This window comes from Sarcophilus harrisii, chromosome 2, assembly GCF_902635505.1.
Source record: "Sarcophilus harrisii chromosome 2, mSarHar1.11, whole genome shotgun sequence".
NCBI lineage: Eukaryota > Metazoa > Chordata > Mammalia > Dasyuromorphia > Dasyuridae > Sarcophilus > Sarcophilus harrisii.
In genome coordinates, this window is record NC_045427.1 from 116,162,441 (window position 1) to 116,189,666 (window position 27,226).

Below are 27,226 nucleotides of genomic sequence, written 5' to 3' on the forward strand. Positions count from 1 at the left end.
GCCCTATGCTTCCTCATGTATAAAATGAGGACTATAGATTAGATGAACTGAGTCCTTTCTAGCTTCACATCTAGGATCCCAAGATCTCCTCTCTCCACTCTTGTCACTTGCCTCTACAACCTTGTGAATCTTGAAAAAATAATCCAAAAAAAATTTCTTTTTGCACATATGCCTCTTTATTGCACATTGATGCCTCGGCCTGCGAGGTAGAGTGTGTGGACCCTGGAAGAAAAGAGATAAGGGCAAGAGAGAGGGGACGCGCAAAATGGAGGTAAGTCAAATCCATCTGATCAAGCCTCATTTTAATGGGTGCAATAGTACAGATATATATAGCAGTAGAAAAGAAGGCAGGGTTGTTCAAACACAGTACAGGGTGGGGGTCCATTACAAAGGGTTGGTATCCCGCCCAAGGATGAGCTGCTCAGATGTTTCTGGTGGCAGGAAGCTCTATGATGTGATTAGGGGATGCCTAGATATCTGCCTATTCAAAGTTAGGATGTGATTAGGAGATTCCTATTCAGGAAGTCTTTGGTATAATGTGATTAGGAGATTCAACCTATTCAAGGTTGGCCTTATGTGGCTGTAGATTAGTGCTGGCTCCCCACACATTGAAATAGTCTCTGCAATTCCTCTGAAATTGTCACCTCACCATAAGTAGTTCTGAATTCATAACTTCCTGTGTCCCAGTATATACCAACAGAAGACTCACCCTAATTTTAGTCATCATGCAGGATCAGCACCTTGGGCCCTAAACTTTACAAGCTGCTTTTAGTTCAGGTGAGAGCTGGACAGAGCTCATCTTTTTTGCTCACACTGAGTCTTTCAGGGCAAAACAAGCATGCTGATAACTCAGTTGTAGATGAAACATTTTAAAAATTTTCCTTTAAATTCCATGGCATTGCACTTCCCTGGATCTCACTTGATCCAACTCTGGGAGGTAGATGCTATTATTATCCCCATGCTACAGTAGAGGAAACTGAGAAAAACAAGGTAAGTAACCTGCCCAGAGTTATGCAGCCAGTAAATGTTGGAGCATGGATTTGAGCAAGTAACAAGTTTTCTTCTGGTTACTATGAGCCAGCAAGGGAGTTGCTGAGCACTAACGCAAAGCCACAATTGTGTCACTTGTTGTTGTTACTTGTGGAGCATTTGTGGTTTGTTTTGTTCATTCCTTTCACATATTTTTCATGATCCCATTTGTTTTTTTGTTTTTTTGTTTTTTTTTTTAGCATAAATACTGAAACGCTTTGCCATATTCTTCTCCAAATGAAGAAACTGAGGTAAAAGGGTTGAGTGATTTGCCCAGGGTCACATAGCTCATAAGTGACTGAGGTTAGATTTGAAGTCAGATGCTCCTGACTTCAGTATCCCCAAATGAGGTGTTGACACCAGGTGTTCCTGTGTGGTTACAACTTTGCCATAAAATCTTCCAAATCTCTGGATCACTATAAAATTAGAGAACTTTCCAACTGGAAAGGATCTTAGAGGTCCTCTGATCACAGAATAACAAAACTTTAGAATTAGTGGAAAGCTCAATAGAAGTTAATCCCATCCCAGGAAGGAATCTCTATTGACAAATGCCCAACAAGTAATCAACTAGCATCTGGTTAAGGACTTCTGATGAAGAGGAATGCACTATCCTCGGAAACTGTACATTTAATTTTTGAATAGCTTTAATTTTTAGGAAATTCTTTCTCATATCAAGACTAAATTTGCCTCATTATAACTACTACCCATTGCTACAAATTCTGTTTTGTGAAGCCAAACAGAACAGGTCTTTGAAATAAGTCCTTCAAATACTTCAAGTTTGATATCTTTTCTTTTCCAGATGAAACATCACAAATCCCTTCAACCAAACCTCAAATTCCTTCATTCTTTTGTTTGCCTTCTTCTGAATGTTTTCCAACTAATCAATGGCCTTCTTAAACTGCAGTGTCTACAATGACATTCAATACTCTAATTGTGTTCTGATTTGTGAAGCAGAAGATAGAAGGATTTTCACCTCCTTATTCCTGGAAGCTTTGTTCTTTATTCATTCTTCAGTCCTATCCAACTTTGTGACCCCATTTGAGGTTTTCTTGGTAAAGATATTGGAGTGGTTTGCCATTTTCTTCTCCAGCTCATTTTACAAATGGGGAAACTGGAGTAAACAGGATTAACTGATTTGCCCAGGATCACACAGGTAGTAAGGATCTGAGGCCAAATTTAAACTCACAGAGATTAGTCTTCTTGAATCTATGTTCAGTATTTTAGTCACTCTACCTACCCATTCCTGAAAGCTATACTTTCATTAATTTGGCTATCACATTAGTTTTTGATTGCTATATGGGAGACTTCACCCATGCTGAGTTTACAATTCACTCAGACTCCCAGATCTACTTCACTCAAGTCTAGTCTGTTTCTCCTTCATTCTATATTTATAAATTTGATTGTTTAAATACAAGTTTAATACTTTATATTTATGTCTATTGTACTTCATCATAGCAGATTTGACCTAGTTCTCCAGGCTGTCAGGATCTTACTTTATTCTGACTTGTCATCCTGTATGTTTCCTTTCCCTCCCAGATGTGTTCTACTTGAAGATTTGATGAGCATGCCTTCTATGCTTTTATCCAAATTATTGATTAAAATGTCCAATTCCTCTGGAGCTCAGTTTCCTCATTTGTAAAGAATTAAACTAGATGATCTTTAAGATCCTTTTCAGTTTTATATGTATGATCTTATGTTAAATAGAACAGGGACAGACAAGCTATTGGAGATCTCCTCACATACACACACACATACACACATCCTTTTCACAGCTGGGGAAACTGAGGCATTTAAAAGAAAAATATTACCCAATATAGAAGTCAGGAGTCAAAGTTAAAGTAAATGATGATCCTGATGTACTTTGCTTAAACTAACTGCTTCTGTACTATTGTGTATATTTAGGGGTGTCAGATTCAACTCTAGATCTAACAAGGAAAGAGTAAGAAATATGGAAACTTCTTCCTATGAGAAATTACTGAAGGAATCAGGGACACTTAGCCTGAAGGGAAGCCTGGAAAACAGGGGTAGGGGAAGACATGTTGACAGTTTTGACATATTTGAAGAACTGTCAAATGGAAGGGTGATTAGACGTTATCTTTATTGCTTTAGAGGTCAGAAGCAGTATTTATGGGCGGAAGCCACAGTGATATTTATTTTGATTTAATCAAAGGAAGAATTTGCCAATAATTAGAACTGCTTACCACTGAAATAAGCTGTCTTATTTTCTAGCAAAGCACCTATCTACCTCTGGAATTATTCAAGGAAAAACTATAAAGAATGTTGCCAATGAGATTCTTTTATGGAGTGGAAGGTTGGATTAGAAAGAAGACTTCTAAGAGTATCTTCCATTTTCCTAATTCTATGGTTATACAACTAGTTTGTGGCAAAATCAGGACTGGAACCCAGCTCTAGTCACTCAAATAACTTCCCTCTTCTTCCTCAATTAGCAAAGAATCACTTTTTGCCAGCTCAGAAGTTTGGGAATCTTTAGGTCAAACTATTTCTTAATACAGTCAAAGCTCTCCCCCTCCCCCACAACCTTTGAATATTTGAAACATTTGAATGAACAGACCAGAATAATTTTTTTTCAGAATAATTTTTTTTAATGTGGTTCTTTTGAATGAGTATTCTCTTCAAGTAGCTAATGCTGTATTTAAAAATAAATACTCTTTGACATTAAATTCCATTTAGAATATATTTATGCTAATTCACCTTAAGTTACCATTAGTGGACAAAATGACCTCTAAATTCCCTTTAAATTCCAAAAAATTGTATGAGAAATCTGAGGGCTTTTCTAATTCATTTTAGTATCTTTCTATAACAAGTGCTCACTAAATATATGTTTCCTTTAAAGTAGAATGAAAGAAATAAAGTAAAAGAGAGTAAAATATAAGAAACTCTGCTGGATGCAAGAGAATAAGGCTTTGTACCCACTCCCTTTCTCTAATGAACTCCTTTGCTCTGGATTAAAGCATAAGATCCAATCAGGTTCAGCATTCATTCTATTGAAAAGAGAGTCAGGTTTCCCTTTCTGATATTTTTTAATTTAAAATTTAGACTTAGGCTCATATCCAGGTCTCCCTAAAGCGAGATTAGGGAACTCAATGTATACTATAAATTAAGTATGGGACCAGTATTTATACCCTACACGTAAAAGAAATGCTGAATGTCAATGTGATTAGACTGTGAGCTGTGCAAGCAGGTATGGTTTTTTGTCTTTTTCTGTATCGCCATGGCTTAGCACAATGCCTGACATATAAATAAGAGGTTAACATTGATTGACTGACTAATGGACACAAAAAATTTTGGCACACATTAATAGGATAATTTCAAAGAGGATTTAATAACAACTTACAACTATTATTATTATCTCTCAGAAATCTAATGGTTAAACATCATTCTAATGCTTAAATCTCATCAGAGATTGACGACCAAGCATTTTACATCTCAACCCAGTTCTGAGTTATCCAAATTTCCACTCCATGTCTTCTGATAAAATAGGACAGGCATAAGCCAATCTTCTTAATGATGGTATTCTAGGAAGGAAGGAAGGAAGGAAGGAATGGAGAGAGGGATGGAGGGAAAGAAGTTATGCTCAGATTCTCTATAGAATACAGCAAGCAGCTATTGAATGTTTTTTTAAAAAGCAGCTTTCTCATAGAGACAAGTAATCTCTAATGTTGAATCTGAAGGAATTAACTTTCTTTCTTTCTTTCTTTCTTTTCTTTCTTTTTTTTTTTTTTTGCTACTAATTAATCCTTAAATTTGTATCCTGACATTCAAGATTAAGATATCTGTGAACTGGCTCTGGAAAGAAGAAAGAAGGAAGGAAGGAAGGAAGGAAGGAAGGAAGGAAGGAAGGGAGGGAGGGAGGGAGGGAGGAAGGAAGGAGGGGGAGGGAGGAAGGAAGGAAGGAAAGGAAGGAAAGGAAGGAAGGAAGGAAGGAAGGAAGGAAGGAAGGAAGGAAGGAAGGAAGGAAGGAAGGAAGGAAGGAAGGAAGGAAGGAAGGAAGGAAGGAAAGGAAGGAAGGAAGGTTCTCAGCTACCACCTAATAAGTGGAAAGAAAAAGAAATGCAATCACAAGAAATGACTCAGCACTCCGGTCCCTGGAAACCAGTAGTATGCACCATAGTTCAAGGTAATAAAATATAAGCCAGCACAGATTTCATAGATAAAGGATAAAGGAATTCAAACCAGCCCCAGAAAGAAATCTCAGAGGATTGCAGTTCTTCCAGAAAGTTAAGAGAAGAGAGAATGCCAAGTCATCTAAATATAGCTCAGGGAAACTCCCAGAATAGAGAGCCAGCACCCCCTTAGAATCATTCAACAGCTGTGGGGAATAGCAAGACCAAAGGGCTGTGGACTTTTCTGGAGGTTGGGCCAAGCTGGCTAGCCTCTCCTAAAACTCCCGACTGAGAGGGGCAGACATCACAGAATCTCAGAGCTGGGCCAGACTTTAGAGGCCAATTAGTCCAATTCACACCTGAATAGGAATCCTTTATATAACATACCCAACCAGTGGTTACTTAGCTTCTACCTGAAGACCTAAGTGAAAGAAAACCCACTTCCTCCCAAAGTAGTTCATCCCATTAACTCTAATTGTTAAGAACCCTTTCCTTACATCAAAACCAAATCTCCTCTGGAAACTATCATGGTTGAACTTGATTCTGTTCTCTGGGGCCAAACAGAACAAATCCCAATAAAAACATTTCAAAAACTCACCCAAAATCTTCATCATGACCCCCTTTTCTCTTTGTTGGGCTGATGCAGAAAATTGCCAAGGATTACACTTCTACAAAGGCAAGAATAAAGCTTACTCAGAGAGCCAAATTTGTCCCTAGCATCTGAAATTGAGGATGACAAAAGTAAGAGCCCCTAAATTACTGGTGACATTTAATGGCACCCAGTTCCTCATCCAAATTAAATTTCCTCTCTATACTATTGGCATCTTCATCAATTCAATTCAATATAACAAGCATTTATTACTATATGTAAGATGATGTACCAAACCCTGTGAATATATATATTTATATGAAAGAAATAGCCCCTGTCCTCAAATATTTTTCTTTATTTTTTATAAGTCTTTTTATTTTCAAAAATATGCATATATAGTTTTTGACATTCAACTTTGCAAAACCTTGTGTTCCAAATTTTTTTCCCTCCCTTCCCCCGTTTCCTCCCCTACATGGCAAGTAACCCAATATAGATCAAATATGTGGAATTCTTGCATACATAATTCCACAATCATCATGCTACACAAGAAAAATCAGATTAAAAAAAATGAAAAAGAAAACAAAATGCAAGCAAGCAACAACAAAATATGTGAAAATACTATGTTGTGATCCACACTCAGTCTCCACAGCCTTCTCTCTGGTTACAGATGGCTCTCTCCACTACAAGACCATTGGAATTGGCCTGAATTGAGGTGCTTGTTTTCTAATGCAAATGGGCATAGTGGGTACAACTGCATACAGATAAATAAATACAAGGTCATCTAAAGAGGGAGAAAGTACCACCAACTGGAGGGATCAAGAAAATCCTCCAAAAAGTGAGCTTTGACAAAAAATTCAGTTTCTAAGACAAAAAGCTGTGGAGCAAGAGAGCAGTGAGCAGAACAGATTGGCTAGTTCCACATCTAAGAGACTCCTTGACTTTTACCTTGTCCTCACTTTCTTTGACCCATGCTCATCTATCTCCCATACCTGTATTTGCTCTTCCATTCAATATCTACTCCCCTAATTCAGGCCCTAATTTCCCCAATATACATAATTGCAATAATCTCTTAAATCATCTTTTAGATTCTTGAAAGAAATATTAGAGGTCATCTAGTTTAATCCTCTTCTTCAATAGAGAATGAAAGCAAGACTCAGACAAAAGAAATGACTTGTACAAAGTCATACAACAATGTTATAACACTTCTAGCAGGGAAAGTACCATAAAATCCCTCCAATCATCTTTCAAAGATAAATTCAATTAACCAAGAACACTATGAGGCTAAAATTAAGTACGGGGTCAGGATTTGTGGAACAAAAGAAAATGGGGAAAATGCCACCTAATAGCTTCCTATTTTAGCTATTCCTAATAACTGGGTATGAAATCCAGTTATTTCTATAATGAGGAAAATATACAAATTCTTTTCAATACTCATTAAACGAACAAGATTAGAAGCGAAGCAGAAAACTGGAGGAAAATTTTACATCTAAGGGTTCTGATAAAGGCTTCATTTCCAAAATATATAGAGAATTGACTCAAATTTATAAGAATACAAGCCATTCTCTAAATGACAAATGGTCAAAAGATACGAATAGACAATTTTCAGATAAATTATGTCATATGAAAAATGCTCTAAATCACTATTAATCAGAGAAATGCAAATTAAGACAATTCTGAGATACCACTAGGCACGTCTCAGATTGGCTAAAATGATAGGAAAAGATAATGATGAATGTTTGAGGGATTGTGGAAAAACTGGAATGTTCATGCATTGTTAGTGGAATTGTGAACTGATCCAACAATTCTGGAGAGCAATTTGGAACTATGCCCAAATCAGGATATCAGGCTGTAAATACCCTTTGATCCAGCAGTGTCTCTACTGAGTCTGTATCTCAGAGAGATCATAAAGGAGGGGAAAGGACACACATGTGCAAAAATGTTTGTAGTAGCATTTTTTGTAGTGGCAAAGTACTGGAAACTGAGTGGTTGCCCATCAGTTGGAGAATGGCTGAATAAGTTATAGTATATGAATGTTATGGAACATTATATTGTATAAGAAATTATCAGCAGGATGATTCCAGAGAAGCCTGGAGAGACTTACATGAACTGATTCTCAGCAACGAGAATCTTGCACACAGCAACAACAAGATTTTGTGATCATCAAGTCTGATGAATGTGGCTCTTTTCAATAGTGAGTTGATTCAGGCCAATTCCAACAGACTTATCATGGAGAGAGCCATCTGCAACCAGAAAGAGAACTATGGGGACTGAATGTGGATCACAACATATGTCTTTTGTTGTTGTTTGCTTGCTTTTTTGTTTTGTTTTGTTTTCTTTCTCATTTTTTTGATGTGATTTTTCTTGTGCAGCATGATAAATGTGGAAATATGTACAGAAGAATTATACATGGTTTTTTAAAAATTTTAATAGCTTTTTATTTACAAGTTTATATGTATGGGTAATTTTACAGCATTGACAATTGCCAAACCTTTCGTTCCAATTTTTCCTTTCCTTCCCCTCACCCCCTGCCCTAGATAGCAGGATGACCAATACATATACATGTTTAATATATATTGGATTACTTGCTGTCTAGAAGAAGGGAGGGAGAAAAATTTGGGAAACAAGTTTTTCAAGGGTGAGTGTTGAAAACACTCTTTAAATAAATCTTTAAATATATTTTGAGAATAAAAAGCTATTATTTTAAAAATAAATAAAATAAAAATTTAAAAATACTAAATGTTGGTATCTTGGGGAAAAGCCCTGAACACCTCATCCTAGTTACTTTTCTGCTCCATGTCACAATTTCTCCAATCCTCTTCCCTTCCAATTCTTCTTGCACTCTTTCATCACTATTGCCCCTTAGATCCTGAACTTCTCTCAAAATAAAGCTCAAGCAATATCTTCTACATGAAACCTTCCTTAATCCCTCAATTTGCCAGTGCCTTCCCATCAAAAAAAAATTAACGTGTACTTATTTTGTAAATATATTTGCATATACTTACATGCGTACATGTTGTCTCCCCAAATCGAACATAATCTCTTCAAGAGTAGAATTGTCTTTGTATCCCCAGCATAATACCTCACACTTAGGATAGGTTCTTAAATATTTGTTGATTATTACACTGATTGATTGATTGGTTGATTACAGCCTCAGAAGTAGCTGAGAACTTTAAGGACACACTCTTGGTCCAGTGGGCATAAGCCTTATTTGAAGCCCTAACCATCTGTGGTTATGATTGGGAGCCATCAGTGGCAGCCCTTAGGGGTTAGCACTGGTAATCCATGAGATTTACCACTTACAAACTAGAGGAAAAAAAAAAAAAACAACTATTATCTCAGAATCATCTATTTCCTCATTGTTCCTGATAGTGTTTGGGGAACCAATTGTCGATTTTCAATTAACTTGAAGATATGGAACATATAGATCCCAGAAGGAACTCTCTGATTTCCTCTACTATACTCATCACAGGTAGCTTCCAGAAGGGATTTTATGAAGTTTTGTTTTGGATTTTGGGTTTTTTGTTTTTTTTTCATAGATTAGGGAAAACCATTGAGTCCTATCCTCTCATTTTACAGATAAGGAATTCAGGCCCAATAATACTTAGTGCTCTGTTTTACACAGCTAATAATGTGAACTCTAGTCCTACATACTGCAAATATTAAGAAAAAGAAAGATGAGAGCCTTTGCAAGGCATAAAACTAAATGGGAAGAGAGATGGTTATATTGGCAGAAAAACAGGAAGCGTGGACAATATTTATAACCTAGTCTGAATCAGACCTTTCACTCAGCCTAATTCCGTGGGTTCCACAGAAATTTTTTTTATGCTTATTATCCCTTATTTATCTTCACATGCCTTATCGTTTAGTCAAATGGTCCTTGCTATTTCTCATACATGACTCTCCATGCTTCTCTACATTAACCAGCTAGTTCACTTAGTGGATAGAGGGCTAGACCTGGAATCAGGAAGATTTCGTGAATTCAAATCCAGATTCAAACACTGTGTGAACCTGACCAAGTCACTTTGCCCTGTTTGCCTCTATTTTCTCATCTGTAAAATGAACTGGAGAAGGAAATGGCAAACTGCTCTAGTATCTTTGCCAAGAAGATCCCACATAGGGTCATGAAGAATAGATACAATGGCAATGATCGAAGAGCAACAATAACAAAAAGCTTTTCTACTAGTTTTGCAACTTAACTAACTTATGACATTATAATAACATTACTAACTTATGATCAAATAATTTTCCTTATCTGAGATTCAGTTTCTTCATTTTTTCAAATGGAAATCTTAGATCAAATCAGAAGTCATAAAGCTTTTTTTTTGTATCATGGACCCCTTTAGGAATTTGATGGAAAATGTTTTTAAATGTATAAAAGAAAATATATAAGTATAAAAAGAAAATTATGCTGAAATTTAATTATTAAATTTTTTTTCAAAAACAAGTTCTTGGACCCCAGGTTAAGAACACCAGATAAATGTTCTCTATGAGCAAAGTCTCTTTCAGCTCTTGCAGGCTCTGATTCCAAGTTGAATATATTTAAGGGGTATTTCATAGTAGCCCTTTCCTACTCTATAAATATTTCAGCCTAGCTTATTGAGCACTTTCCACCCACTCTTAGTCCATGCTGGGCACAAGTTTAATAGCTTTCCTTATCTCTTGCTGTCCTTTTTGATTTTAAATTTTCAGGTACTGAAAGCCTCTGTACTTTTGACCCATCCCCATGACCAACATAACACAATTTCCAGGATTATAGTTAATCTTACAATAGTTATGTTTAAACTGAATTCTTCAGAGATATAAAGTTTATGTATGGTACAATTCCTTTCTTCATTGAGCTTATTGTCTAGAAGGGAAACAGAAAACTACAAACAGGTAAGTGAAACACACAATATATCATGCTAAGCATATTAGAGAGATAGTGTTATTTAAAGTCTAAGAGGGAAAGTCATTATCACCTGAGAGGATCAAGTCAGAAGCAGATTTAGATTGGTGAGAGAGATGAGAAATACACGAGGCTATTTTAAAAAGTTATTTGCAAAATGAAGGTTAGAAGAATTTCCTTCAAATACAGTTGGTCTTTGGATTTCATAGAGCAAAGGAAAAACTCTCCTTCCCTTCCTCTGTTCCTCTCAAGGAGTTTACATTCTATTAGCACGCAAAAAAAATGTACATAAATAAATATATTCAAATATAATCCAGGTCAAGTGGTAGGATGGCCACAAAACTTTCTGGGATTTGTAGTTCTTACTACTTTTGGAAGAAAGGAAACTAAATTGAGGATAGCTGTAGTGTTCTTCTCTTAAATATAAGTTCTCCAGGAGCAGTTTTCTTCAGGGGCTTCTGGGAGCAGCCTTCCTTTCAGTTCAATGTAATCACCCCAAATGCAGCCAGGAGTTAAAGTCCAGATCCTTTTTCTCTTTCCAAGTCTCCTTCCTTGGACCCGGTTAGCTTTCTTAGAGGCCTATCTCTCTCCTTGGTTCCAAGAGCTCTTGCCTCTAGTCCTTTGCCTCTGCCAGCTTTAGCCTCTCTTCCTCCAAATTTCTCCAACCAGCACAAAGGTGGAAGTTGGAATGAATCTGACTCTGACTCCAAGAGTGGGCTTGTGGTCTAGTGGGCTTCCTCTCTAGAGGGCTTGAGAGCTCCTCCTTATATATGCTTTCATAAAGGTGTGAATCTTGTGGAACTCTAATTAGTACTAAGTACATCTAGAGAACTGTTAAGCATCCTGCTAAACAACTATTGTCTCTATCAATTCCACTGACTTAGCACCTTATAAGAATTCTAATAGATAGCCCTTGAATAAGGGATGAAAGGTTGGCATTTTTCAGATACAGTAATGATGGGTCATGGGGAATGTGAGAGAGAAGAATGAAGTTGTCATTGGATGTTAGCAGAGTGACCGTGGAAATCAATGTCCAGGACCTTAGTGGTTCCCTTTTCCTGAACCCTGAAATAATTTCTTCATGAACAAGTATGTGACTGTTGAGAACTTTGTTAGGCAATTATTCCATTAGCAGAAAAACCAGATGGGAAAAAAGGCAGCTTTACTCCACCTTTGCTTCTCTTCCACTTAATTGTGTCTGTATTTTAAAAACTTTTTGTTAGAAAATTACATTTTCAAAATTTTTATATTAATTTTATAAATACCTGTGAGTGATCTTATCTTAAAGTTGCCTGGTGTCTTTTATTTGCAACAGAAAGGCTTGGGAGAACATTGTAATCCTCTTAAGAGAGGGATCTTTCTTAACACAGAACTAGGTATTCAAACCCCTACCCAATGTTAAAGAGTTCTACTCTCTCACTGGAGGAATAAGCATAAGCCATTTCAAAAGCACAGAATTGGTACAAACCCAGGCTCTATTGCAAAATTTTACCCCATGCATACGAGCCAAGTGTATGTTGTAGGAATCTCTCCAGAATGAATTTTCTTCTTTTTCCCTCCCTCTCCCCCACTCTATGTTATCCAAAAATTAATGATATCAATATTATTGGGATTTGCTTTTCATCTTGATTTTAACCAATTGGTGGTTACAATTTTATAATCATTACTATTCATTTTATCAATTGAATTGAATTAAACTCAATAATGTCTAATTTTGAGGAGAATTTTATATAACAATTGTCATTGAAGCTAGGCAGTTTGAGTTTCTCTTCTGAGACAGAATAATTGGTTTTTAACCAATTATTGGGGTTTTTTTCCTTTGTTGGTTTTGAAATTGTTTTGTTTTCAAATACAGTACTATTAAATAGCTCATGTATGCCTTACTCAAAGCCTTAACAAAGGGTAATGATTGTTATTTGGTGGCACCAGTGAGACTACCTCCTGCTTGGTGATTGCTTTGAGTATTAGAGTTGTGACTAAACTGTCATTTGCTCAAGTCTGAGCTTGTGCCTTGTTATTACTGCTGTTGAGCTATGTCAGTTTTGACTAAATTCCTTGGCCAATTGTGTATTATTCTTTGGTAACTGGTTAAACACTGGCATTATGGAGTTTCATTGTGATCTTATGATAGTGTTATTGGTAAAACATTATCACTGTGCAAACATTGATGTATGTAAGGGTATATTGATACTTCGCACATACTTTGTGATCAGGATATAATGAAAGCTTTGAAGGATAATGTAAGCAAGTTGAGGGATAGTTGGAAAGCCCACTTAAGAAGTAAATTATGGCAACTCACTATAGATGTGCTATATGAATTGTCAAGAGCCATATAATCATAAGTTACCAGAAAAAATTTTGATAGGAAAGAATGACTAGTTTGTGACTGATCCACCTACCCCAATGTGATAAAATTAGCATTCTAAGGAATTAAGAGGATAATGAAGTATGGTAATTGAGAAATAAGTTTGAAAATACATTTGAATTCTCACCTGTTCAAAAGATTAAAGAACTCTCTTGGCCATCTACCTACAATTCATGGGATTGTTGTTCCTCCTGCAAGGAGTTTGACTCTTCATATGTCCAGAGGTTCAAGACAGGATATTTCCCTTGTGTCTGATTATTAATGTGATATCAAGGGGACAACTTAATGACAGATCTCTTAGGTCACAGAAAAAGAGGATGATGAAACCTCATGGATGACATTGTTGGAGTGGGCTTAGTTCCCTGAATTGTACAATAAAACCTCTTCTGAATATAAAAAAGGGGTAAGATCCACCAGAAGGTGTGGAAAATATCTGCTTGATAATAAAGATAAGACAAAGTATGTTATGGTAGAGAAAAGTTACTGGTCCAGATTGGGACATTTTTTTTTAGAGAAGGAGCCAGATCCTCATGGAGAACAAGCATGGGCAACCCAGATTACATGATTCTTAGTGGCACTTCTTGGCCAGTTGACATTTGATGTAGTACAGAGGGAATGGTTAATAGAGAATCTCAGCAGAAAAACTTTCAAGTTATTAATAGGTTTGGTAGTTAGGAATCCAGATATGATGTGGCAAAATTGCTTACAAAAACTGGGAAAATGCTTAAGGAACAGTGAAGCATGAAATCAAGTATATTTCACATTTGTTAATATACATATCGGCGCAGAAGTAAGAAATCATATAATTTTATGCTCTGTGTGGATGCTAAATTATGAAGGCTGATAGAACTGGGGTCAACACATTTTGAAGTGGAGAATGAAATCAGGTTAGAACAAGTGCACATAGGTTTCAAATACAACAAATTCATTAGAGTACAATTGGGTGGCCAAAACTTTAAGCAGAATCCTTCTAGTCTGAAAGAGTTGCTAAGCACCATAAGTGACATGAGAAATAAGTCCAGGAATGTCCAGAAGTCTCACTGGAAGCCCATTATACAAATGGTTTTGGAGCACCTGCTAAAGCTAGGACCAAAATTGTAAGGCAGAAGAATCACTATAGGGATATTGAATTCACAGAAGAAACTTGAAAGGAAAAACTTCACAAGCTGAGCACCATGAGAGCAACAGTTTCCTTGGAAGAGTAGTGTTCTAAAGGAATTGAGACCACTACAAATTGACATGCATATAGTGTCACCTAGAGAAGGCTGAGAAAGCAACCCTCATTTCTGTTAACTGTAGAGAGAAAAGTTGCTAAATGCACAAGCAAAGAGAATGGACCTATAGTACTGCAGAGGCCAAGAGCTACAAGTTTGCTTAAAGAAAATAAAATGGACCCAGACAAAGAGATCAGCTTGGTGCCAACAAGCACTGACTAATTGATGATTCCTATTGATTCTTTTCTACCTTGTTTCATAGGACTTCAAACAGAAATGTCTGTAAAATTGGGAATGTGGATTGCATTGCCTTCTTGGAAAATTGTGTACAATGACCGTTGTGTTCCTGTCATTCTGTGAGAGACATTTAAAGAATGACTCTTGTTGATTTTGGCCTTGAAGAATTGTGTGACACAAAACTACCCGTACTTGGGATATATCAAGGGGACTTTAGAATATCCTGAAGATATCACTGGTGACAACAAAGTAATGGACAGTCTTGCCCTGGTCTGTCAGGACCTTTTATGTGAAAATTGACTTTTAGTACTAATTAGAACCAATTCCAATGAGTTCTAATTCAATTCAGAATACTAGTTGAATATAGAAAGCAACAGACTGTACCTCAATAGCTGCTTGTTTTGATCATCCATGCAGCTTATACAGACACATGTAGAAAGATTGAGTCAAGCAATAACTATGTGTTATAAATATTGAAATAGGTCCTAAGTAATTTGATTTTGGAATAGAAAGAGTGGCTGAAACTCAGCAAGAGTATAGGTATGTTCTCACCTTATAAGTGGGATATGGCATGTACATAGTGAACAATCCACAAATCCATCTTGATGGTATTCACAGACTTCTCAGGAAAGATGTGGAAAGATCTCTTTAGATGTGAGATGACTTCAGAAAACACTCAAGAATCAATATATCCGTATACATCATTCACAGTGGTAGCTGCCCCCCTCCCAAAAGGAAAAATTCATATGTTTGTAAACTATTATATTCTGAATAAGAGAACTAAATTAGAGTAATTCACCATGCCAAAGATTCAAAGTGCCTTGGATCGTCTATAAGGTTATTATCTGATTCCTGTGGCAGAAGAAGATAAGACTGCTTTTATCCATCCTACTGGATTTTTACCAGTTTGAACATACACCCCAAAGCATTTCAGGGACACCTAAGACCTTCCAAAGACTGATGGAGAAATTAAATGACATAAATTACCTGAAAGTGTTAAGTTACAACTTAATGCTGTAATTGTCTTTGGGAAGACCCTGGGGGAGCATGAAGAAAGCCTAATGAGGTCAATGGAAGGAAACTAGCCTAAAACTTTCAACTGCTAAATGTGAGTTTTGTAACACATCTGTCAAGCATTTAGGGCACACTGTGTCATAACCAGCTCTGAATATTGACCCAAAAAAATAGAGTCACTCCTCAGTTGACTATGGGCAAAGAATACTTGAGATTTGAAATTATTAGACTTAGCAGTTAGTATAAAATTTTTGCTTAAAACTATGCTGCTAGCAAGATAATTATATAAATATGTATACCTATTTTGGATTTAACACATTTTTACCATGTTTAATATATTGATTACATGCCCTCTAGGGAAGGGAATTGGGGGAAGGAGGGGGAAAATTGACACACAAGCTTTTTCAAGGGTCAGTGTTGAAAAAATTATCCTTGCATATGTTTTGAAAATAAAAAAATCTCCATTAAAAATTTTAATCTAGATTAAACTTTTTTAAACATTTTCTTAAATGTAAACAATTAACAAAATAATAAAACAAGCCTTGATTTGTTAAAAAAAAAAAAAAAACTATGCTGCTATTGCTAAATCACTGAGTAAAGATGATTGGTAGACACAAAGCAGAAAGAGAAGATGCACAAAGTTGTTTCGAAACCAATAAATCCTTTTAAGGATCATTAGACAGGTGTATAAACAAGTATTTAAAGACTTGGTCAACTACCTTATCTGCGAACCAGTATTGGTTTATGCTGACCCAGCCAAGCTTTTTGCTCTGCATTAAAATGCCAGCATAAAGGGTTTGAGAGCAGTTCAGTACCAAGAGAGTGATGGTACATGTAACCAGATACAATTGCCAACAGAAATTTGAGTGATGATGCAACATGCTATCCCATTCCCAAGCTAGAATTTCTGGCTCTGAAATGGGCTGTCAACTGAAAAATTCAGAGACTGTATGAAGCAAAAATGCAAGTGTGAAGTGATAGCAGTCCATTGACATAGTCTGACAAGTGCCAAGTTGGATGCTCTTTGCCAAAGATGGATGTCAGCACTAGCTAACTATGAATTCAATATTCACTACCAACCAGGAAAAAATAATGTGGATGCAGATGAATTTTCTAAAAGACCATAGGACAACAAAGCTGTGGTGATACCTAAAGAAAGAGTAAAAGCTATACTTAACAGCCAAAAGATTGGACTGCAAGCAGATGGCAGTACAGCTGAAAGTTTGGGACTTGTGCCAGACTATATGCCAGTCACACACATGAATCTCCCTTCATCAAACCAACTTTCCTTGCCTCAGTTGTCTGTGGATGAATGGCAAAGAGGGCAGATGGCTGACAAGGGGCTATGTGAAGTGATGCAAATCATAAAATGTGGTAGCAATAGCAAACAACTCGTGTCAGTCTTCTGAATACTCTTTACCATAAAGACAATGGCTGAAGCTGGAGCTGGACAGTGATTACCATAGTGGACACCTATCAGTCCTCCTTCAGGTATAAGGAAGCAGTGGGTGCTGCTCAGGGGATACCACGCTACAATTATGAAAGGTCTATATGATGATTTTGGAAAGATGGGCCAAAAAAAGGATATTACAGCTAGCAAGAAATAGATCTTACAGGCTCAGGATGGCTGTGTATATGAGCAAGATGTGTGAGACTTATAAGCCTGTTGTGTGAAAAATACTGCAAACACCTGCTGCTTACTTAAAGAATATAAATATTAGAAAACTTTTGGAACTGGTTTGAATTTATTTTCTATCTCTAGAAAGACATATTAAAAACCATGTAATATATTAATGATAATGGATCACTTTTCTTTGCATCAAGAAATTTAGAATAAGGGATGGAATAAACTACAGATAGCAATCTAATCAAATTTTCCCAACATTCTTCTTCAAAGAACTTTAAATAATGCCTCAAATGAAATTTGGAGAGGCATAGTCAAAAAAGTGTCACGGAAAGACATTTTTCTAGCCTAAGGTAATTTAGGAGATTGGCAGAACGGTCTGTAACTCTAGAATGAAAATCTGTTTGAATTGTAGGCACATGGTGGGCAGTACTAGTGGTGGCTTTGGAGGCAGCACCAGTTTCAGCATCTCTCAGCCCAAAGACTATAAGGAGATTGGACAGCTAATCAAAAAAAAAAAAAGATTACTGAGTATGTTTTGCTGGCACTGAGCACAGCTTGAACTAATTGGCAATTCTATGGCTTATATACAGTTCTGTGTCACAGTTACAGAATGCAGAGGATGCTTTTGGTCATTCACAAGGAAGCAAGGGCCCTGGTCACAATTCCAAGACCAAGAAGCTTGTTACTGCTTGTGGGTGCAGGAGAGAAGGGGCTCTTTGTAGATAAAACCCAAAGTACAGACCAGGAAAACAGTGCCCACATTTCTACAAGCATCATCCATCTTGGAAAGTACTGAAAACTTGCAGACCCCCAGAACTCACTCTGAAAACTATAGCATGAAAAAGACTGAAGCTCGGGATAACATGTTCCAACTTCAAATGAGCAGAGCTCAACTTTAGCATAAAGTTCAAAGTCAACAATTAGTCTGGGAGATATCACTTCTAATTCTGTATCATGAAAGAGATTAAAAAAAGAAAAAATAGTGTAAAACAATCAACTGTCAATGGCATAACTATTTTCAAAAATAAAAATGATCCAAGACAACTCTGAAGGGCTTATGAGAAAAATGCTATCCATATCCAAAGAAATAGCTGAGGGTGTCTGAATGCAGATTAAAATATACTTAAAAAAAACTTTATTTTTCTGGAGGATTTTCTTTGGGGTACTCTATGTTTCCTTTCACAACATGAATATCATGGAATTTTTTTTTTCTGCACATGTATAACCTATATTGAATTGCTTGCATTCTCACTTGGGGGTAGGAGAAGGGAAAGAATGTGGGAAAAAAAAAATGAAAATTGTTGTACTTGGGAGGAAATAAAATGCTACATAAAACTCAAAAGAAAAAGAAATAGGCCAAAAAAACAACAAAATAGCAAAAATAAATTTTGACCATAAAAAAGCAAACAGCAAAAAATAAAATAAAATAAATTGACCATAAAACAATTATTATAATTGCAGGACATAAACTCAGAAGAAGATAACAGCATGGAAAACTCTATAACCAAACTCTCAAAGAAATATGCTAATTGAAAAATCTATAACCAAACTCTCAAAGAAATATGCTAATTGAACTTAGGTCCAACAAGAATTCCTGGAAGAGTTAAAGAAAGAGAAAAGTGATAAATTGGGGAGAAAAATGAGAGTAATACAAGAAAATTATGAAAGGAGAATTAATAGCTTGCTAAAAGGGCACCAAAAAATACTGAAGAAAATAACATCTCAAAAAAAAATAAAATAAAAAAAAGCAGAAGTGACCAAATAGAAAAGGAGGTACAAAAGCTTTTGAAAGAAAATGATTCCTTAAAAATTAGAATGGAAAAACTGAAAGGTAATCATGCAATTGAGATGTCAAGAAACAATAAAACAAAGTCAAAAGAATGAAAAAATAGAAGAACATAAAATTTCATGGAAATTTTATTACATGGAAAATAGATTGAAAAGGCATAATTTAAGAATTATTAGAGTTCCCAAGAGCCTAGACATCGTATTTAAAGAAATGATGAAGAAAGAATGAGTCTTAGATCAATAGTGTAAAATAGAAATGGAAAGAATCTACTGATTATTTTTCTGAAAGAGATGCCAAAATGAAAATGCCCAGAAATATGATAGCTAAATTCCAGAGCTTCCAAGGCAAGGAGAAAATATTGCAAGCACCCAGGGAGGAACAATTTAAAAATTGTGGAACCACACTCATGATCAGACAAGATTTAGTAGCTTCCATGTTACAGGAATGTAGGACCTGGAATAGAATATTCTGAAAGGCAAAGGAGTTAGGGTTACAGCCGAGAATAACCTACCCAGCAAAACTGAACATTATCTTCAGGGGGAAAATTTAATTAAATAGAGGACTTTCAAGCGTTGCTTAAAGAAAAGACCAGAGATGAATTGATCCAGTTGGCTATTTCTTTTACTCTGGCATTCAAAGAAGAACTATTTTGGAAGAAATAAGCCAAGGGGAATACCTGTTAGTCAAATTTGAGGAGAAGGTATGGGAACCAAATTATGAATAAAAGAAGAGGGGGAAATATGAGAAACTGGATGGTTTAGTTTTCATGGAGTTATGAAAACTGAGTTAGAGAAATACAGAGAAATGAAACAAATTAGAAAAATAAAATTGAAATCTAAGATATAGAGGCAAGGACAAGGAACAAGGAATTAAAAAAAAAAAAAGGAAAATGTAATCAGGGATAGGGGATTTAGAATAGGAAACATTATTATAAAATGCATTTAGAGGTGGAGAACCATGTATAAGGACTTGAAGGGAGAGGTGGATAGAGGAATTAAACTCTTCAGATAGGATAGTACTCAGCCAGTAGGGAACCAGAGGAAGAACTGAACTACATCTAAATAAGGTGAAAGCCAAGGGAAGAGTAATGATGTAATCAGGGGTGGAGATTCATACTCATTTAGGGAGATTATAACCTGAGAGGTTGTGACCTGTGGTACTCAGTCAATGGGGTATCAGGGGAGGCATTTATGTTTCAGGTATAAAATGGACAAGTATTGATTCCAAACACTCCTATTCTATAGGATACCCACCTCTGTAGCTGTGTAATTAAAGACTTCTAACTTTTAAAAAAGGGTAAAAAAAAAGACCAGAGTTGAGTAGAAAATTTGACATGAAAACGCAAGATTCCAGAAAAGAAAAGAAAAAATCAAAGGGAAATCATAAAGAACTTAATTAGTTTAACCTATTAATATTCCTATATGGGAAGATGATTCAATGGCAGAAATAACAAAAAAAAAAGTTCTTTATAAATATATTTACATCAGCCAATAGATAATCCACTTAGTTTTCTGCCTGATAAAATGCCAGTCACAGAAAAAAAAAAAAACTTATCTATACTTCATATTCAAACTTAATTAGCTCAATCCAAGAGAATAGAATTAAAATAATCAGCTCTACAACTTTCATCATAAAATCATAATCATTTTATCTTGAAAGAGATCTTAGAAATCATTAAATCTAATCTTTTTATTTCGAACATGAAGAAATGGAAGGTAAATCATTTGTTCAAGGGCACATGGCTAGTTAGACAAGAACTCAAATCCCCACCTAAACTACCCTGCCTGATAGCATTACAACAGTACAGAGAGCAATGTCATTCCTGTTGGAATGCTGAGGCTGTTTCATTCAGGGTAGAATATTTTTAAGCTTGATAAAAGCAATTGAAAAACTATAAGCAGAGATTAACCATTTATTTATTCATAGGGACTGTATATTTTCCCCACCATACATAGACATCTGTGCCCTTAAATGGGAATTAATTAAGTGCACAAAAGCTCAAAACAGTTATATAATTATGGGTCCAAAGATTACCTTCAGATATCACTCATCCAGTTAGTATGGCATGGAAGAATCCTGGACTTCAGGTCAAGGAACTGGTGCCAATGTCTGGCTCTGCCACCTACTAACAATATAAATGTGTGACCTTGGATGAGTTAACAGTTCTTAGCTTTGTTTTCCTTGCTGTTAAATAAAATAGGGTAATAACAATTTCACTATCTGCTTCAAAGAGTTTTAAGAGAGATTAGAAAACCCTAAAGTGCTATAAAAATATGAGCTATTGTCATTATTGTTGATACAAATATTCATGAGCCAGTCATAGCAGATGATGACAAAAGAAGTCTCTCTATGGCTAACAGAGTAACTCAGAAACATCCGTCCATCTTTCTTTCCATTTCTTTCTCCTTTTACTCTATATAACATAGAACCACAATTTTTTTTTTTTTTATAATTTGTCATATTTGTTGCAGAGGTTTGTGTTTCTTATTTTTTAAAAAAATGGGCAAGGAACACATTTTGAATTTAACACCTAAAAAGTCACCACTGAAAAAACAACTCAACAACAACAACAACATCCATTCCAACTTTCAATTGATTTTGTTCCCCTTGTGAATAAACATTAGTAAAACTTGTTGTAGAAAGATATGAAAACCCAACCTGGAAGTTTGAAATTATAATTTATTATCGTCTTTCCCCATTTCAAACCTCCAGATTTTGGAGAAAACTCCCTGTTACAGAATTAATTCATTTCTAGCAAGAGCCAGGACTGAAACTGGATAAACTATTGGTCTTGAAGAAAATAAGCCCCAGTTTATCCCAGGCAAACCAGATCATCTGGTTATATTCATTATGTATCGAGTACTTTGTCTCTGGTCTTCAGGTCATTTGCACTGTCAGAATTCTCCCCCACCAGGAAAGGTGCTGACTTTTGGCTCAAATCCACCCCTTTCCATGGGGCTCCTAGAACTCCTGGTGAGTGAAAACAAAGCAGCGATCTTTGGACATCACCTCTCTAAGCACATGACAGGATGTTGGGTTCTGATATTGCGATGGCATTTCAGATTGGATGAAAGGCACTGAAACAGTTTCCACATGCAGTACCATGAGTAACTCTAAGTGGCTCAAATGCTATGTATTAGCCAGGAATGCAGGCTTAGATAGTATCATCCAAATATCTCTTACTTACAGAATCATCATTATGTTCTAACATAGTATTGTCCTACTGCAGGTCAGCAACATTTATGGGACACACATCCTGTGCAAGGTACTTTGTCAGCCAAAGAAAAAATAGGAGGAGGCCAAGCCCTGTTTCCGTTTCAGAAGGGACTCTCACTTGCTTGATGTTGTTAATTCCATCTGTCATAATCAGCTTCCATTCAGAGCTCCTTGAGGAGCTCTGTCATTTACATTGATGAAGCACATGGAAGAGGGAGAGGGATCCTCCAAGAGCTGAGTAGCAATTTCAAGAACTTTCAATTAAATGAAATTGACCTAATTTATTACTTCATTATTCAAAGAGCCTAGGATTTAATCAGATTTAAAGGGCCTGTGATTTAATCATAATTCTTCCTTGCCTTAGTAGTTGGTATTCTTGAGTTGCTAACACCAAAATAAAAGCCTTTTTCGGATTCCACTTTCCCCCAATACATATACAGCAGGTGCTCTCCCTCTTAAACCACCTCCCATTTAATTATTTTATGTGTATATACTTATACGTGTTTATTAACTTTATATTTAAATGATGCATTTAAATGTATTCTCTCTTATTAGATATAAATTTATTTAGAGATCTAAGAAAGAAGAAAAGGATTCACATGTACAAAAATATTCATAACAACTCATTTTTATAGTAGCCAAAAATTAGGAAGTCCCCAACAATTGAGAAATGGCTAAACTAATTATGGTATATGAATTTTATTATGTTATAATAGAATACTATTAAGCCATAAAACTGATGAGAGGGACAGTTTTAGTGAACTTTGAGAAGATTTGTATGAGCTGCGGAGAAGAGGAAACAGAATCAGAATAATTGTGCAATAAGAAGCAACTTTAAAAAGCTTGGAAAATTAAATCAATTCAATCAACCTTGATTCCAAATGACCAAAGATGAAATATGACCCACCTTCTAACAGAAATGGCAGTCTCAGATTACTGGTTAAGATGGAAATTTTGAGACTATGGACAAGGGAGAATTTGTTTTGCTTGACTCTGCATATTATTACAAGGGTTTTATTTCATTTCATTTTGTTTTCCGAGAAAGACGGGTGAGAGGAAGAGGAAATCAATTTTTGGTTCATTGAAAAATACTAAAATTGAATTAAAAGAATCAAGCTGATTGTAATCAGGAATTGTTTCATTGGTTGTACTTGTATTCCCAACAACTGGCTTTAAAAATGTGTGTAGATTGATGGGATGATTGATTTAGGAGTCAGCCTCTCAAGAGAAAAATCTTATCTGTACTTAGCTAGGTTGTAGCTGGGGTTCATGTTCACAGCCTTCTAACTTGATAAGACCTGTAAGAGTTTCTACTCTGCTGACATATATAACCTTGGGGAATGCAAAAATCTGTTACAAATAATTTAATTTTTTTTCTCTAATTGAAGAGGCAATATATTATGGTTGAAAGAGCAGTAGTCTTAGTGGGCTGAATTTGAAGTTGCTGAACCTGAATTCAGTTTCTACATCTCCTATTTACTACTAATGTGACTTTGGGCAAGTCAACTGAAGTCAACTAGTCTTTACTGAGAACCTACTGTGTGCCAGACTTGAGTAACCTCCAATTAAGTGCTGGAGATATTAGAAAGTCAACATATTAAGTGATAATAAGGACTATATCTGGCATGAGAACCAGAATAAAACCTCTCTGCAAGACACTATCTGTTGGTGGATAGGGTTACTGGAAGCTCAATCACAAAATCAGAAGGCATCTTGGTAAACAGGTAAGCAGACAGAGTAGCTTGGGAAAAAAAGTATCAAACTCCCAGCTTGAACACCAGAGTAAGAAAGAATCATATTAAAATATGCTGAATTGGGAAATGCTTAACAAAATGGGTAGAAATGCAACACAACAAAGATCATGTTAATTTATGGTTTTCTAAGTCACTATGCATCCTACAAGGATTCATTTCTCTTTGATTTTGACACCACGGATTTGAATCATAAAGATCCTAAGTTTAGTGATAAGGAGACCTTAGACATCGTGTAGTTAAAGTTACATTCTACTCTGAAGCCAAGAGGTCATGTTCAATATCACACAGAGCTAAAATGTCACAAAGTAGAGAAGTGTCTTCCTGAATTAGCACTGGGAAACTAGCTCACATTTTTCTAACTATTCTTTGTTATCTCTTTTTGGGCACCAGAAATACCCACCCTTCCAACATTTCCTCGTGACAGATATATTACAGTTTTTAAGATTATAGTGGATCTTCCATTCATTATGTTTTAAATGAATGCTCTTCCTTTTAGGAAACCTTTCCAAGATTCCTTCTGAGACAGGAAGCAATAGTCTCACTAGTTTTACCCACTAATCAAAGATCCTTCAGACAAAGTTGTCTTTTCCACAAAGGGCTGATCTTACCCATTTCTTTAGATTCTTATAATCTTTTAGGAAACCTTCCCAGGAGAGAGGAAATAATTCAGGCTCATTAATAACCTATTAACCAAGTCTGCTCTCTGAAAAGGAACAATCTCATCTATTTGTTTAAATTCTTATAGTAACCATAATTGCCATTTTAAATACATTTTTCTCAATAAATAAAAATCTATTTTCTCTCTCTCAGCTACTCTTGGGGAAAAACAGAAAAATTTATTTTAACAAATAAGCAGAGTCAAAGAAAAAGAAAAAACCTGTTCAACAAATGTATATCTCATTCTTCACCCTGAGTCCATCACCTTTCTGTCAGGAGGAAAAGATGCTTTGTCATCTATCCTCTGTTTCAGAAGTTGTTCATTGCACAACTGAGTTAAGATTTAGAAAACACTACAGACACACACACACACACACACACACACACACTAATCCTATGTGGTAAATAATGCTGGCACTATTTTTCAGAAAAAATAAACTGAATATAAAATAAGTAAAGTAATTTTACCTAGGCTTCCATAGTGCTCAGAGCTAGGACTCAAATCCAGAACTCCTGGCTCCAGCCACTGCACCAGAAAATGTCACCTTCTGAAAATAAAGTAGGTGATCTTTTTTTCTGACCTTGGCTCCAATACCTGGAATGTTCCCTTTATGGAAATTTCAGCCCCGTTTGTATGGATTCCATTAGGTTGGTAATGTGTCAGATTAAAGGGTTCAGAGAAACTATATCTAAGCCTCTGTCAGAAAAAAAGGGGTAAATGCCTCAGGAAAGGAAGTGCAGAACAGCCTGTTCTGATGCCTGACCACTATAATCAGAAGCTCTTCCTCCTCTCTAAATTGAGTTCTTCCTATTACACACTGAACTAGTTTCCTTTGGGGTGCTTAAGGGAAAAGGAGAAGAGCTGGTTCTCCCAGTAAACTCAGGATTTGAAACATCATGTCCTCTCTGCACCCACTTCAGCCTTCTCTTCTTTGGATTAAATCATTTCAAGTCTTTTAGACTTTTCTTCATTATTCATATTTTCTATTTTTATCATTTTTGCCATTTTTATTTGTACTATTTCCTGTTTCTCTCGTGCCAACCCATCATATTGTTTATATTACTAAGCAGAATTGGAATGATGTCAAAAAGAATGAGAAACTAATAATCATCATCATCGTGATAAGGAAAATAATAACAATAATAACTAGCACTGCATACAAGTTCATTTGATCCTTAAAAACAACTCTAAGGTGTTATTTCTATCCACATTGGAATATATATGCTTCCGTTTTGTTGTTGTTGTTTGTTCTTTGTTCTTGAAGAGGACCATGACTTTGGAAAGATAATGCCATCACTTACAAGAGAATTGGATTTCAGTGAGGAAAAGTTATGTAAAGTCACCAGATTCACTTTCTCCACTAGAGTCATCTGGGTCTAGTGACAAAATATAGATGTGAGATGCAATGGGATACTTTGGCCTTTTTAAGCTAAGGTCTTTCCCAGATATCAATTTGTCAGAGAAAATGCTCATCTCATTTTGTTAGGTGGGTAAGTGCCTAAAATGGATTTTGAATTCAAACTATGCCAAAGATAACGATGGTGGTGGTGGTTATGATGAAGATATATTAAAGTAGTAGAAATGGCCCAGAATTAAAACTAGAGGATCAGAGTACAAATTCCAATTCTACAACTTATTATACATGTTCTGAAGCAAATTATTTCCCTTCTATGGGCTTTAGAGTATCAGAATGGTAGTTGGAAGGCACCCTAAGGAATGGAAGTATTCTGGAGTCAGAAAGATATGAATTAAAATCCACACTTACCAGCTGTGACTAGCTGTGAAAACAAGTCATTTAACCTGTGTCTGTTTCAATTTGCTCATCTGTTAAATGGGGATAATAATAACAAATACAAAGGCCAACTCATCTCCAACAAGCAACCACTCAGGCTTTTTTAAAAACCTCTAGAGACCAGAAGTGCATTCTACATTAGATACCTCCAATTCTTAGGATATATATCTGTCCTTTCATCAAAACTAAATTGTCCTAACTGAAATGTCAATCAACAAGCACTTATTAAGTCCCTACTATGTGCCAAGGGTAGCAACTGGGGATTCAAAGACAAAAAATGAAACAGCTTCTGCCCTCAAGGGGCTTACATTTTATTAGAGAAGTTCAGTGACTTGCCCAATGTCAATCAATCAAAAAATATCTATTAATTACTCTAGACCTGCCTTCCTACTGAATTATGTCATGGGGACTAGAGCAGTAAGGGACCAACAATCTAGATTTGAAGGAGAAAATGGTCCATTCCTATTTGTATCCAACACTGACTTTTTCATATACCCACTGGCATCTATTGGAAAAACTAATATATTATGAAAGAACCTGTGGTATATTAACATTATGCTAAATTCTGGGAAAACAAAAAAGGAAGAAAAAAAAGGCAAAAAACAGTTCCTGCCCTTAAGAAGCTCACAGTCTAATCAGGAAGCCAACATACCAACAACTATTTATAGACAACCAGAATACAGGATAAATTGAAGATAATTAACAGAAGGAAAGAATTAGAATTATGGGGAATAGGAAAAGGAATTGTATAAGTATGGATTCCAACCAAAAGTCTCCAAAAGTAGCAGCCAACTCTTTTTAGCTAATGTCTAGCTCTTTCCTTCCTGACTTCAGACACAAGTATAAATGTCTTCTAAATGAGCACCTTTCTAAAACTGACTCCTTGGAAAGATAAATTAATGCTAGTACTAGATGTCCTAGTATTTCTATTTC

The 27,226-nt window shown here is 35.9% G+C and overlaps 1 long non-coding RNA gene across 1 annotated transcript; it reads right to left on the bottom strand.

Annotated features, from left to right (window-relative positions):
• Positions 1-3,810: 3,810 nt before the first annotated feature.
• LOC105749057 lies at positions 3,811-25,242 on the bottom strand. Its single transcript, XR_001120329.3, has 4 exons — positions 24,969-25,242; positions 20,908-20,998; positions 5,752-5,821; positions 3,811-4,565 (listed from the first exon to the last, which is right to left on the bottom strand). It is a non-coding gene; the product is annotated as an uncharacterized LOC105749057 (long non-coding RNA).
• Between the last annotated feature and the right edge of the window lie 1,984 nt (positions 25,243-27,226).